This window comes from Lasioglossum baleicum, chromosome 6 (assembly GCF_051020765.1).
Source record: "Lasioglossum baleicum chromosome 6, iyLasBale1, whole genome shotgun sequence".
Taxonomy (NCBI): Eukaryota; Metazoa; Arthropoda; class Insecta; order Hymenoptera; family Halictidae; genus Lasioglossum; species Lasioglossum baleicum.
The window spans coordinates 17,152,209-17,165,340 of record NC_134934.1 but is presented as its reverse complement, the minus strand read 5'-3'; the positions used below and the strand labels follow the sequence as shown (position 1 = coordinate 17,165,340).

Sequence of the window (13,132 nt, the reverse complement as noted above, 5' to 3'; positions counted from 1 at the left end):
TGTAATTAGGTTACGTATTGTTTATCTGAAAATTACTCGGAACATGAATTTAGCAAGTTGTCAATCATTCGATTTATATAATAATATGTATATAGTACATCGAATTAGTATCTCTCTCTCTCTCTCTCTAAGCGTGCGAATGTTCATGGTTTAAAAGTTATTCTGTATCTCGAGTTTTATTGTCTATTTTTACGAAAAATTTAGATGGCAAGGTGGACAAGGGAGTGCTCGTTAACATCGTTAGAAAAAGGAATTGTTATAAACATTAAACAGCCAGATATAATAAATTTATCTGTGAATTGTATCGAATAAATTAATGCGTGCCAATGTTATGGTTTAAAAATTATTACGTATCACGAAAACTATTAGCCAGTTTGACTAAAAAATTACGTGGTCAGATAGCCAAGGGATTGCTTGTGGACATCGCTGTCAAATAGAATTGTTATAAACATTAACCAGCTGGAAATAATAAATTTTTCAATAATTGTCACGGCGATCGACATCGATCGATATTCGGCGGAGTGGGGGGCGCCGCTCGAGCTCGGCAGGTCGGCGAGAGCTCACCGGTGGTCAGTCAGTCGGGGCGGGGGAAGCGGGGTGAGCGGACGTGCTGCGAGACCAGGAGCGCCAGGAGAACCGGAGGGACCAGAGGTGGACCAGAGGTGGACTAGAGGTCATCTACAGTTACCCTGGCCTACCTTCAACTGTCAATTCAAGGAACAACGGTAAGTTTGATTACTAATATTTTTCAAAACTTCTTTTGTCCTTTTAAACTCGTCCTTCATACTTTTGAAATTTTTATCGAGACTTTCAATGAAGACTATTGAGTCTCCTTCAAATTTATCAATTTTATTCTTTATAAAAATTACATTTTGAGCGTCCCACTCGTATGCAGGATTATAATTGCTCTTGTGAGCTGCTTCGTTGGTTGTTTTCGCACTCGTGTGCGGGGTTATAGTTATTCTCTTAAAATAAGAGTACTTGTCCACGTCGTTGGCAAAAGGAATTATTATAAACATTAATTATGTAGCTAGAATTAATAAATGTCTCATGGCATTATCTTCTATATAATAAAAATCAATTTTGAATAAATTAATGCGTGCGAATGTTCATGGTTTAAAAGTTATTCTATATTTCGAGTTTTATTGTCTATTTTTACGAAAAATTTAGATGGCAAGGCGGTCAAGGGAGTGCTCGTTAACATCGTTAGAAAAAGGAATAGTTATAAACATTAAACAGCCAGATATAATAAATTTATCTGTGAATTGTATCGAATAAATTAATGCGTGCCAATGTTATGGTTTAAAAATTATTACGTATCACGAAAACTATTAGCCACTTTGACTAAAAAATTACGTGGTCAGATAGCCAAGGGATTGCTTGTGGACATCGCTGTCAAATAGAATTGTTATAAACATTAACCAGCTGGAAATAATAAATTTTTCAATAATTGTCACGGCGATCGACATCGATCGATATTCGACGGAGTGGGGGGCGCCGCTCGAGCTCGGCAGGTCGGCGAGAGCTCACCGGTGGTCAGTCAGTCGGGGCGGGGGAAGCGGGGTGAGCGGACGTGCTGCGAGACCAGGAGCGCCAGGAGAACCGGAGGGACCAGAGGTGGACCAGAGGTGGACTAGAGGTCATCTACAGTTACCCTGGCCTACCTTCAACTGTCAATTCAAGGAACAACGGTAAGTTTGATCACTAATATTTTTCAAAACTTCTTTTGTCCTTTTAAACTCGTCCTTCATACTTTTGAAATTTTTATCGAGACTTTCAATGAAGACTATTGAGTCTCCTTCAAATTTATCAATTTTATTCTTTATAAAAATTACATTTTGAGCGTCCCACTCGTATGCAGGATTATAATTGCTCTTGTGAGCTGCTTCGTTGGTTGTTTTCGCACTCGTGTGCGGGGTTATAGTTATTCTCTTAAAATAAGAGTACTTGTCCACGTCGTTGGCAAAAGGAATTATTATAAACATTAATTATGTAGCTAGAATTAATAAATGTCTCATGGCATTATCTTCTATATAATAAAAATCAATTTTGAATAAATTAATGCGTGCGAATGTTCATGGTTTAAAAGTTATTCTATATTTCGAGTTTTATTGTCTATTTTTACGAAAAATTTAGATGGCAAGGCGGTCAAGGGAGTGCTCGTTAACATCGTTAGAAAAAGGAATTGTTATAAACATTAAACAGCCAGATATAATAAATTTATCTGTGAATTGTATCGAATAAATTAATGCGTGCCAATGTTATGGTTTAAAAATTATTACGTATCACGAAAACTATTAGCCACTTTGACTAAAAAATTACGTGGTCAGATAGCCAAGGGATTGCTTGTGGACATCGCTGTCAAATAGAATTGTTATAAACATTAACCAGCTGGAAATAATAAATTTTTCAATAATTGTCACGGCGATCGACATCGATCGATATTCGGCGGAGTGGGGGGCGCCGCTCGAGCTCGGCAGGTCGGCGAGAGCTCACCGGTGGTCAGTCAGTCGGGGCGGGGGAAGCGGGGTGAGCGGACGTGCTGCGAGACCAGGAGCGCCAGGAGAACCGGAGGGACCAGAGGTGGACCAGAGGTGGACTAGAGGTCATCTACAGTTACCCTGGCCTACCTTCAACTGTCAATTCAAGGAACAACGGTAAGTTTGATTACTAATATTTTTCAAAACTTCTTTTGTCCTTTTAAACTCGTCCTTCATACTTTTGAAATTTTTATCGAGACTTTCAATGAAGACTATTGAGTCTCCTTCAAATTTATCAATTTTATTCTTTATAAAAATTACATTTTGAGCGTCCCACTCGTATGCAGGATTATAATTGCTCTTGTGAGCTGCTTCGTTGGTTGTTTTCGCACTCGTGTGCGGGGTTATAGTTATTCTCTTAAAATAAGAGTACTTGTCCACGTCGTTGGCAAAAGGAATTATTATAAACATTAATTATGTAGCTAGAATTAATAAATGTCTCATGGCATTATCTTCTATATAATAAAAATCAATTTTGAATAAATTAATGCGTGCGAATGTTCATGGTTTAAAAGTTATTCTATATTTCGAGTTTTATTGTCTATTTTTACGAAAAATTTAGATGGCAAGGCGGTCAAGGGAGTGCTCGTTAACATCGTTAGAAAAAGGAATTGTTATAAACATTAAACAGCCAGATATAATAAATTTATCTGTGAATTGTATCGAATAAATTAATGCGTGCCAATGTTATGGTTTAAAAATTATTACGTATCACGAAAACTATTAGCCACTTTGACTAAAAAATTACGTGGTCAGATAGCCAAGGGATTGCTTGTGGACATCGCTGTCAAATAGAATTGTTATAAACATTAACCAGCTGGAAATAATAAATTTTTCAATAATTGTCACGGCGATCGACATCGATCGATATTCGGCGGAGTGGGGGGCGCCGCTCGAGCTCGGCAGGTCGGCGAGAGCTCACCGGTGGTCAGTCAGTCGGGGCGGGGGAAGCGGGGTGAGCGGACGTGCTGCGAGACCAGGAGCGCCAGGAGAACCGGAGGGACCAGAGGTGGACCAGAGGTGGACTAGAGGTCATCTACAGTTACCCTGGCCTACCTTCAACTGTCAATTCAAGGAACAACGGTAAGTTTGATTACTAATATTTTTCAAAACTTCTTTTGTCTTTTTAAACTCGTCCTTCATACTTTAGAAATTTTTATCGAGACTTTCAATGAAGACTATTGAGTCTCCTTCAAATTTATCAATTTTATTCTTTATAAAAATTTCATTTTGAGCGTCCCACTCGTATGCAGGATTACAATTGCACTTGTGAGCTGCTTCGTTGGTTGTATTCGCACTCATGTGCAGAATTATGATTGGTCTTCTGACCGTTGAATTGAATTTCCAATTGTTTGTATCGGAACTTTCACAAGTCCCGCTTCGAAACATTTTCATATCTTGTCTGAAATTGGTATTCCTCCGATCGGAGGTCCCCCAGGGGCTCACTCACGGCCGCATCCGTGAGTGAGTACGGGGTGTCGCGTCCCCGGGGTACCCGAATCGCCTACAGGCCGCACCCGTGTGCGGGGTTAGTTTGGCTCTCGTGAGCTGGTGTTAGGTTGGCTCTCGTGAGCTGGTTAGATTCGCACTCGTGTGCGGGGTTTGTTTGGCTCTCGTGAGCTGGTATTAGGTTGGCTCTCATGAGCTGGTTAGATTCGCACTCGTGTGCGGGGTTTGTTTGGCTCTTGTGAGCTGGTATTAGGTTGGCTCTCATGAGCTGGTTAGATTCGCACTCGTGTGCGGGGTTTGTTTGGCTCTCGTGAGCTGGTATTAGGTTGGCTCTCATGAGCTGGTTAGATTCGCACTCGTGTGCGGGGTTTGTTTGGCTCTTGTGAGCTGGTATTAGGTTGGCTCTCATGAGCTGGTTAGATTCGCACTCGTGTGCGGGGTTTGTTTGGCTCTCGTGAGCTGGTATTAGGTTGGCTCTCATGAGCTGGTTAGATTCGCACTCGTGTGCGGGGTTTGTTTGGCTCTCGTGAGCTGGTATTAGGTTGGCTCTTGTGAGCGGGTATTAGGTTTGCACTCGTGTGCAGGGTTATGTATTGTTATGTCTAACTATATTATTAGTCTGTTTCAGCTAGAATACACCAAGAAGAAGTCATACCAAGAAGAAGACATACCAAGAAGAGGACACACCAAGAAGAGGACACACCAAGAAGAGGACACACCAAGAAGAGGACGTACCACGAATTTGTAGTTTTATTCGCCGAGGGAGGTCCCCCAGGGGCTCACTCACGGCCGCATCCGTGAGTGAGTACGGGGAGTCGCGTCCCCGGGGTGCCCGAATCGCCGATAGGCCGCACCCGAGTAAGTCGAGTAATTATTGTCTTAAATTCACGTTACTCGTTTTCTTGATTCCGACACAGCCTTCTGCTGTGTCGGACCTTGCTTGTATGTACCAGACCGATTGGAGCCGGTATTCGGCGTCGATACATTGAGAGGGGTGGTTCATTGAGACCTGTTCACTCGTATTGCCATTCTCTCTGTTCGTCATCCTACCCACGTCATCTCAATGGATTGCGTTGCCTGGTGGCAGGTAGTTGGCAGAGAAATTCTCTGTTCGTCATCCTACCCACGTCATCTCAATGCATTGCGTTGCCTGGTGGCAGGTAGTTGGCAGAGAGATGGTGTTACGTTTGAACACTTCTCACTGTCCATTCCTCTTGGTGAGGACACGTCAGGTATCGGCTCTGACCGGAGCTGCACTGCAAGCATTGTACGCGCCGCGTCACCTTCGAACCAGAGCCTTCTGCTCTGGTTCGCTCTTATTTTTTACTTTGAAAGAATCAGAGCCTTCTGCCTGATTCGCCTTCGATCCCCCCCTGGATCGGAGACTTCTTCTCCGATTCACACCTTTTGCTCCGCGATAATTGCTCGACTTGCGTGCGTAATTTAGTATAATTCCATCGACTTGCGTGCGTAATTTAGTATAATTCGATCGACTTGCGTGCGTAATTTAGTATAATTCCATCGACTTGCGTGCGTTAGTTATTAAGATTGTATATCGTCGTTTTAAATATGTCGAGTAATTATTGCCTTAAATTCACTTTGCTCGTTTGCTTGATTCCGACACAGCCTTCTGCTGTGTCGGACCTTGCTTGTATGTACCAGACCGATTGGAGCTGGTATTCGGCGTCGATACATTGAGAGGGGTGGTTCATTGAGACCTGCACACTCGTATTGCCATTCTCTCTGTTCGTAATCCTACCCACGTTACCTCAATGCTTTGCGTTGCCTGGTGGCAGGTAGTTGGCAGAGAAATTCTCTGTTCGTCATCCTACCCACGTCATCTCAATGCATTGCGTTGCCTGGTGGCAGGTAGTTGGCAGAGAGATGGTGTTACGTTTGAACACTTCTCACTGTCCATTCCTCTTGGTGAGGACACGTCAGGTATCGGCTCTGACCGGAGCTGCACTGCAAGCATTGTACGCGCCGCGTCACCTTCGAACCAGAGCCTTCTGCTCTCGTTCGCTCTTATTTTTTACTTTGAAAGAATCAGAGCCTTCTGCCTGATTCGCCTTTGAACCCCCGTGGATCGGAGACTTCTTCTCCGATTCACACCTTTTGCTCCGCGATAATTGCTCGACTTGCGTGCGTAATTTAGTATAAGTGCGTCGCTGTAAGAAAGGGAGCCAGAAGGAATATTGCATTCGTTCTGACTCCCTTTCGGGTCTCTCGTGCAGCAACCTCCTCGTGGTGAGACCTGGGCAATCGGTATTATCCTTTATTTGTAAGAACTTTTAGTGTCTTATGAATAAAGGATAATATCGAGCTAATAGCTGCACATTTAATAAATATGTTGATTTTTCAATAAATTCTATTCCTATACCTATTGTCTTTCACAACATTTTGCAATTTTACCTTCCTTCAGATCAAAATATATGTATTATCCAAGCTGATTTGCCCCGGGCGTGAACAATGTCATATATCGTCTGGTTCTATTTAGGTAAAGAGACGAGATAGCATTTCGTCGGTGATAGTATTATAAGGCAATTACAGAATGGGTAAATACTATATCATTCTTCTTCTACTTGACGACTATCTCGTCGTTGGTAGAACTTTTAGTGATGTGGTATTTCAGATCACTGTAAGTTCTACGTTATCCCCGCGCCCGTCGCGCCCGGTTACCGGTCCCGCTGAATAACACAGGGGCTGGCAGCTGGCAGTAGGGCTGCAGGCGAGGCGAGCCGCTCGCTTCGTGCGAGTACTCGACTCGACTCGACCAATCGAGTCGAGCTTAGCTCGGCTCGCATTTTGCGAGTACTCGAACAGCCCTAGCTGGCAGTCTTTAATAGTATCTCGTCGGTGGTTTCTGTTACTCGTATGGTACATTACTGTCGCCGCTTTTGATCGGAATTGCAAGTGTCACTACTGTCGAATCCGAGAATTTTTTAGTGATTGTATAGCTTTTAATTTTTGTTTTCATTTTAAATATTAAAGCAGTAGGAAAATATCATCTGTTCTAATTTAGAAATTGTACATTGTGAAACAATGAATAATCATATTAATTGTTATTGTTAAGCTATATGTTTTTTAGAATTCTGAAATACATAGCTAGGTAGAACATGTTAAAATATGCTTGCACCAGAAGTAACGACATTTTATTATAATTTTGTATTCCAATGTGCTACATTAAATGGAGATAAATTTTCTGCTGATGTAGATAAGTTTACAGAAACATGATTTTGAACTATGTAAAGGTAAACATATGTATATACAAAGTTGTTAATTTTATTTATATGAATACGTTACGTCTTATCGTAATGATGTGTTTTTCAAGGATTAAAATAAGTAAGATAATAAAACTGGCCCGTATGTTTAGAGCAAAGAAGAGTTGTGTAAGTATCAGTGATAAATTGCGGGCTGGTCGCACAAGTGATTGATGACAGAAAGGATCAAGAGATCGCCGGAGAGGATATTAAGAATCAGGGAGGATACGAGACCGTTCATTTATTATTGCATAGTTACATAGCTGCACTGAAGGAAATGGTAATTTTAATATCGATCAAGTTTCTGTGGATAAGTGATCACCCTCCAGACTTTTAAAGTTTAGAGATCCTTTTTATAAATTACACACGCCCCTTGCTTCTATTATAGAATAATTAACTAGGTCATTTAATTATTAAATTTTGTATAATGTTCGACCACTCGTTTACATCACATAATTGGAATCGTAAAACTGATTCCATATTTCTTTATACAATCTCTTGTTTGTAAAATCTAATTATTTCACATAACTCTTTAACACTAATTCTAGAACTACCCAGATAGTACGCCAGCTCGATTTTGGCCGGGCACCTGGGCGCGCCGGTGCGCGCATGCCACCTGCAGGGGCTCGAGAGCCCAGGGCCTGCAGGCCGGGCCGGTATCCTGCCCATTTGCAAGATTGCAAGGGTGCGGGATTCGCGTTCTCATTTCGTGATAATACAAACAAGGGGTTTTTCAGTAGTCAAAAACGCCAGACAAAAGATCAATCTAGGCAGCAATCGCCCTCAAAAGTCTTATTTTTTTTTACTTTAACAACATCTGCCCCATTCATGCGACCCGCCTTGTGTTCTGTATACTGGCATCGGCCTGATTGGCCACATTAGTGTGACCGTGCTGCCCTCTCAAAAACAGGCTGAATACCGGCCTGGCCTGCAGGCCATGGATTCGAGTTTCTGCAGGTGATATGCGGCACATTGGTGCTCACAGGGTCCCGATCATTGCCCGGGAGTTCGGGTACCCGCACACCCCTACTTATCACCAATTCACCCCTATAAAAGCCGCTGCGAACACGGCACAATCACCTGATTCCGCCTGGAGTTATCTAGGAGACACCATCCTGCCAAGAATCCGCTCCGTAAGTATTCTTCCGAAAACCGATTACCGATTTTCCCACGCTCTCGACAACGAGCTTGTTCGCCGTACGAACCCCTCGTCGTCGTATAGCATCCTGGTTCCCGCCGCGCCGGTGAGAACCGTGTTCCGCCGAACCGAAGGAGACGAGTCGTCCCTTCGAACGTCAGGTGCGTCACCGACAACCTCGTGAGGCGAGTCGTCCACGAAACTCCGTACGGAGCAGTGTCGCCAGTCTGAGAAAATCGGCAATAAAATAAAAATGTAGTTATGTATCGAAAAACATCGATGACCTTGATAACTCCGAAAAAAATGACCTTTGGAAAAAAATATTCTTGCCAGACATTTGGCCCATTGACAGGGTGTCACAAAATTATATGTCGTGGACACCATAGCGCGATTCTACACCCCCGATTTACAGTAAAAGCTCCTTCGTTGTCCAAAGGCCGGTGGAGCGGACACCGATCGTGCCCGGACACTATTTTTGATTTATGACTGCGTCTAGATATCGCGCCGAGCGAGACTTCAGTAGAGAGCCGAACATAGAGATGGACAGAATGAAATACGGATCGCGTGACCGAAGCGTGTCGCCGTCGCCGGCACAGTTCAAAGAATTTCCCATACGCTGTTCTTCGTTGCCTTCGAAACTTTCATCGTCGATTAAACCACTAAATACAGTTGAAATCATATCGTGTTTGGTGTCATTTTAATCAGAGAAATGCCAGAAATAAGCTAGTGAACATCCCATAAAGCAGGCCTGGCCAACCCAAATGGTTTCACGGGCCACTTTGATGACGCGTAACGTTACAGCGGGCCGCACTTTATGTAAACATGCTTTTAAAAAATGTAATACAAATACAAAATTAATGAAACTTTATTGTTATACTATGATTCAATATAATTAACTCTCGAGTCTTCATGAATGAAATATTTGTTTATCCTTTCTTTCACTTAATTTTGGTAAATCTATACATATTTATGTTCGACGTTGCACATCTTTTGTTAGCTGGTTCTCTAAATTGGCATCAGTTAATGAAGCACGTGATGAACTCTTTGTAAATTTCATCTCCGAAAAAAATGTTTCACAAACATATATGGATCCAAAAGCAGTTACAACTTACAACTCGTTGTGCGAAATATCTTAAGTTGGAATATCTCTCGGATGTAATATAAGTATTGTAAAAATTAAATTTTGATGTGGACGCAAAAATTTGTTTCATTTCATTGTTCCACTGTAACTCAATTATATCAAAGATATCAAATATAGAACTGGAGTTCATAGTCGCACTTGCGCATTATAACAACGACACTTCGTTTATTTAATATTTTTTGTACACATACAACAAGAAACAAAAGTTTCAATAGAAATATAAAATCGCCTGGCGGGCCGCATAATTCAACATGGCGGGCCGCGCGTTGGCCAGGCCTGGCTTAGGGCCACCCTAATGTACATATTGGACAGGAATAAACATTGAGTTAATGTTCTTTGCGGTTTCGATAAATATTATCAACGATAATCCAAATATAATAAGTTTTCCAATATTTTTTAATTTCATTAAGAATTCTCGAGAAATATAGTCTTATTTCTCATTTCTCGAGAAATGAAAAATGTTGATAAATCAGGAACACTAGTAACAATTGCAGTACTACGCGTTTCCTTCCGAATTTGTCTGTAATCTTCGAGAAATTAAAGATAGCACGCATGCAGTGCAATGTTTTTGTCCAGAAGTGTATGTATGTGTTGCCAAACGTCTTGTAACTTGTAAGAAACTTTCACCCGAAACTATCCGCTTGATCGTTCGACATCGATTGCCCCTTTACGCGGGTGAAATTGCATTTTGGGGCGCGTAACGCCTCTACGCTTCGCTACGGCGGGTGCGGCGCGACGCGACGCGACGCGGCAGGAAGCGACAGAGTAACCTATATCGCGGAAAGTCCGTTCGGCCTTGCATGTGTATGGTCCAGAGACTGCGCAGCATCCGCTCGGCGAGCAGACGAATGCTACGCGAACGGGGTACAGCGGCGAATATAGGGGAAGGATTTCGGTTTTTAATCCGTGGGTGTGGATACAGATCGGGGAGGGGAGAACAAAAGTAGGGAGGATTTCGCTAGGGGAGTACACGCGCAAAATCTGCGATTATCCTTCTGCGCTTCTCCCTCGTCCCTTTTTCGCCCCTCTTTCTTGCGCTCCCACCACGCCGGTCCTCCCTACCAGCTTCCCTGATACATCCCTTCCATCGTCAGACGTTCCGGCATCCTGTCTCACACCCTGCGTTCGCCGCGGCAGGCGGGGGTTTCTTCTGGTCTCCTAGTGACATTCGTGGGGTCGAGTAACACGTGCGAGGGGAAACAACACCGGTCCGCGGCCAGTGTCCTCGAGGATTTATGCGTTGCGAAAATATTCACGTGACACATTGATCGGTTAATCGTGAACGGGTGATATTGCAATCGGTTCACAGTTCACGGTTTGTGTGTCGTTCGTCGGTTGGGTGTTGCGGAAGTCGTGATAGTGTACTAGACCCAATCCTCTACTATCCACTATATCCATCCTACAGCCTACACCTTCTACCCTCCACCCCTGAATCCACCCCTCGATTAACCGGAGATCGCCGTGACAAGTTTGATCGTCGGGATCCAATGGCTCAGTGATCGTACCCATAGAGAAACTATGGATAAGGTGTTTTGTGCCTGTGAACGGTATCGAGTTCGCGACAAACAAGATATTCCACACGCCGGAATATCAAAGAATTATTGGCTTAGAGACCCGCCGCGTTGCACCAGTGATTCGGCATTCTGATTTGCTAATTGTTCGTTCGGTCAAGCGGTGATTGTAGATCGATATCGTGCAGGACGTGCTTCGCTTTAATCTTTCGTTTCTCATTGGAGTAGTAGTCGAGTTCAGTTGACATAGTAAGTAAAAAACGTTACACTTGCACACTTCGATTGAACAGGGAGTGTGTTGCAACCTATTGCGGACGAGCATTGAAATTGCAATTGAAGGTCATGGACAGAAGCGGATTTTCGTTGTTGAATTTAGCGGTAGATAACAATAGGAAGGACGCGAATCGATGCGACTTTATCGAAAGTCGTATTCGGTCTTGGTCGACGACGAAGTTTTTGTAAAACTCTCGAGGCTTATTGTCGAACAGGCGTTTTCTACTCGATCGTTTTTCTTCTTTCAATCTGACCAATCGCTTTAAAAGGAGCAGTGGTGCATTACTTTATTGTGCATTTTTGCGGTAGAAGATCGTCGTAAATTCTTCGTTGTGCAATCGCAATTGCCTAAATAATTCTGACGTCGCACAATCGCTGTCGATCTCGATTTAGAATCACGTAGTTCATTTATGAGCAGTGTCTAGAAATACAACGTTCGCGTAATTACCCGTTTTGCGAAAAGCAATACATAAATGCAGACGAAGATAATTTTAGGCAGGATATTTTACAGATATTTTGGATTTAAGCAACATGCATAAACTTTCGTGTTTTCCATGAGAATTGCATTACCGAAAAAAAGACACCAGAGATTAGTGAAAAGGACAAAATAAGAACGAGGAGAGAATTGCTGAGTAAAGGATTCCTTTAGTCGCTGACCTCCTGACAATACTTCTTCTCATCGATCGACAACTAATATTTGAGCAACTTAATTTTATCGTGTATACCGAATCGTCATAGCAAATTTGTTGTTTTCATAAAATGCTTTCCTTCGTCTAAAATTGATTAATACATATTAATATAAAATTTGTAATACCGGGTGCGTCACGTAACGTTGCCACCTCAAATATCTTTGTTGTTTTTAAAGATACGTCAAATGTCTGAAAGACAAGGTCGAATGGTTCAGTGAGGCTCACATGATACCAAAAATATTTTTGTTTTTTATGTGATTCTTTTTAGAAATATCAAGGTCACCTTCATTTTTTAAAATGGAGTGAGGTATTTTCTGATACATCAATCGATGCAGCTGGACTTTCGTTATAACAAAGTACTAACCCATGTATGACGAAAAGTTAGTAGTTCAGGAGATATTTCAATTTAAATAATTCTAAAACACCATTACTGTCGTACTAAGACGTTACACTAATAAATAAACGCTAATGCTTCGTATGACATAACTTATAATGACATACAGTGGGTGTACAAAGTATTCGTACACCTTTTAAAAACTAATAGCTTTTTTAGAATTGTACCAAATGACCTGATTTTTTATTTTATAATCAATTAGAAGGATTAGTTTACGAACAAATATGCAAAAAAGATTTTCGAAAAATTACAATTTACAAGGTTGCATGCAAAAATAAAAAAGGCATTTTTTAAAACTTTTTTATTTGGGCCCTTGATGAAAATGTAAAATATATATTTTCTAGACCTATGTTCTTTATACACATGTTAAAAATTTCATCGAAATCGATTGGCGCAGGAAAAAACGACAGGCATCGAAAGATGTACGATTCTGTGGATTTTAAGCAGAAACTGATCAAAATTCGTGGGAAACTACGATTTTCACCATTTTTAACCGCTTGTAGCTCGTGTGTATGTTAATCGATTTCAATGAAATTTTCAGCATGTGTATAACTAACATATAGATCTACAAAATATATATTTTAAATTTTCTTTAAGGGCCCTAATAAAAAAGTTTAAAAAATGACTTTTTTATTTTTGCATGTAACTTTGTAAATTATAATTTTTAGGAAAATCTGTTTTGCATATCATTTCATAAACCAGTGCTTCTAGTTGATTATAAAAAATCAGGTCGTTTG

The 13,132-nt window shown here is 41.7% G+C and overlaps 2 protein-coding genes across 4 annotated transcripts in view; one reads left to right on the top strand and one right to left on the bottom strand.

Moving 5' to 3' along the window:
* LOC143209951 (uncharacterized) overlaps window positions 1-13,132 on the bottom strand; it is a 71,807-nt gene that overhangs the window by 4,055 nt on the left and 54,620 nt on the right. The gene's annotated exons all lie outside the window — the stretch shown is intronic.
* The window catches only part of LOC143209947 (uncharacterized), a 218,773-nt gene continuing 216,085 nt past the window's right edge, over window positions 10,445-13,132 (top strand). For 2 of the 3 annotated variants that reach the window (XM_076426290.1, XM_076426288.1), the window contains exon 1: window positions 10,445-11,288. The gene's annotated coding sequence lies outside the window, so the exon portion shown is untranslated. The remainder of the gene's footprint in view (window positions 11,289-13,132) is intronic. The other variant, XM_076426291.1, reaches the window with a different exon arrangement.